Source organism: Arachis stenosperma, chromosome 7 (assembly GCF_014773155.1).
Source record: "Arachis stenosperma cultivar V10309 chromosome 7, arast.V10309.gnm1.PFL2, whole genome shotgun sequence".
NCBI lineage: Eukaryota > Viridiplantae > Streptophyta > Magnoliopsida > Fabales > Fabaceae > Arachis > Arachis stenosperma.
The window spans coordinates 48,348,033-48,350,209 of NC_080383.1; the positions used below are offsets into that span (position 1 = coordinate 48,348,033).

The window sequence follows — 2,177 nt, forward strand, 5'->3', positions numbered from 1 at the left end:
GAACCTCCCAATCACCAAACTTAGAGTTTGAATGTGGGGGTTCAACACCAAACTTAGAATTTGGTTGTGGCCTCCCAACACCAAACTTAGAGTTTGACTGTGGGGGCTCTGTTTGACTCTGATTTGAGAGAAGCTCTTCATGCTTCCTCTCCATGATGACAGAGGGATATCCTTGAGCCTTAAACACATAGGATTTTTCATTCACTTGAATGATCAGTTCACCTCCATCAACATCAATCACAGCCTTTGCTGTGGCTAGGAAGGGTCTGCCAAGGATGATAGATTCATCCATGCACTTCCCAGTTTCTAGGACTATAAAATCAGCAGGGATGTAATGGTCTTCAATCTTCACCAGAACATCCTCTACAAGTCCATAAGCTTGTTTCTTTGAATTGTCTGCCATCTCTAGTGAGATTCTTGCAGCTTGTACCTCAAAGATCCCTAGCTTCTCCATTACAGAGAGAGGCATGATGTTTACACTTGACCCTAAGTCACACAGAGCCTTCTTGAAGGTCATGGTGCCTATGGTACAAGGTATTGAAAACTTCCCAGGATCTTGTCTCTTTTGAGGTAATTTCTGCCTAGACAAGTCATCCAGTTCTTTGGTGAGCAAAGGGGGTTCATCCTCCCAAGTCTCATTTCCAAATAACTTGTCATTTAGCTTCATGATTGCTCCAAGGTATTTAGCAACTTGCTCTTCAGTGACATACTCATCCTCTTCAGAGGAAGAATACTCATCAGAGCTCATGAATGGCAGAAGTAAATCCAATGGAATCTCTATGGTCTCATTTTGAGCCTCAGATTCCCATGGTTCCTCATTAGGGAACTCAGTGGAGGCTAGTGCACGCCCACTGAGGTCTTCCTCAGTGGCGTTCTATTCCTCCCCTACCTCTCCATATTCGGCCATGTTGATGGCCTTGCACTCTCCTTTTTGATTTTCTTCTGTATTACTTGGGAGAGTACTAGGAGGGAGTTCAGTAACTTTCTTGCTCAGCTGTCCCACTTGTGCCTCCAAGTTCCTAATGGAGGACCTTGTTTCAGTCATGAAACTTTGAGTGGTTTTGATTAGATCAGAGACCATGGTTGCTAAGTCAGAGGGGTTCTGTTTAGCATTCTCTGTCTGTTGCTGAGAAGATGATGGAAAAGGCTTGCCATTGCTAAACCTGTTTCTTCCACCATTATTGTTGTTGAAACCTTGTTGAGGTCTCTGTTGATCCTTCCATGAGAAATTTGGGTGATTTCTCCATGAAGAATTATAGGTGTTTCCATAGGGTTCTCCTAGGTAATTCACCTCTTCCATTGAAGGGTTCTCAGGATCATAAGCTTCTTCTTCAGATGAAGCATCCTTAGTACTGCTTGGTGCATTTTGCATTCCAGACAGACTTTGAGAAATCAAATTGACTTGTTGAGTCAATATTTTATTCTGAACCAATATGGCATTCAGAGTATCAATCTCAAGAACTCCTTTCTTCTGATTAGTCCCATTGTTCACAGGATTCCTTTCAGAAGTGTACATGAATTGGTTATTTGCAACCATTTCAATTAGTTCTTGAGCCTCTGTAGGCGTCTTCTTCAGATGAAGAGATCCTCCAGCAGAGCTATCCAAAGACATCTTGGATAGTTCAGAGAGACCATCATAGAAAATACCTATGATGCTCCATTCAGAAAGCATGTCAGAAGGACATTTTCTGATCAATTGTTTGTATCTTTCCCAAGCTTCATAGAGGGATTCTCCATCCTTCTGTCTGAAGGTTTGGACTTCCACTCTAAGCTTACTCAATTTTTGAGGTGGAAAGAACTTTGCCAAGAAGGCATTGACTAGCTTTTCCCATGAGTCCAGGCTTTCTTTAGGTTGTGAGTCTAACCATGTCCTAGCTCTGTCTCTTACAGCAAAAGGGAATAGCATAAGTCTGTAGACCTCAGGGTCAACCCCATTAGTCTTGACAGTGTCACAGATTTGCAAGAATTCAGCTAAAAACTGATGAGGATCTTCCAATGGAAGTCCATGGAACTTGCAATTCTGTTGCATTAGAGAAACTAATTGAGGCTTAAGCTCAAAGTTGTTTGCTCCAATGGCAGGGATAGAGATGCTTCTCCCATAGAAGTCGGGAGTAGGTGCAGTAAAGTCACCCAGCACCTTCCTTGCATTGTTGTTGTTTTCGGCTGCCATGGGTTCT

At 42.7% G+C, this 2,177-nt stretch overlaps 1 non-coding gene across 1 annotated transcript; it reads left to right on the forward strand.

Moving 5' to 3' along the window:
- Nucleotides 1–1,666: 1,666 nt before the first annotated feature.
- On the forward strand, nt 1,667–1,774 carry LOC130942887 (small nucleolar RNA R71). The gene has a single exon (XR_009071432.1). It is a non-coding gene; the product is annotated as a small nucleolar RNA R71 (small nucleolar RNA).
- Nucleotides 1,775–2,177: the final 403 nt, after the last annotated feature.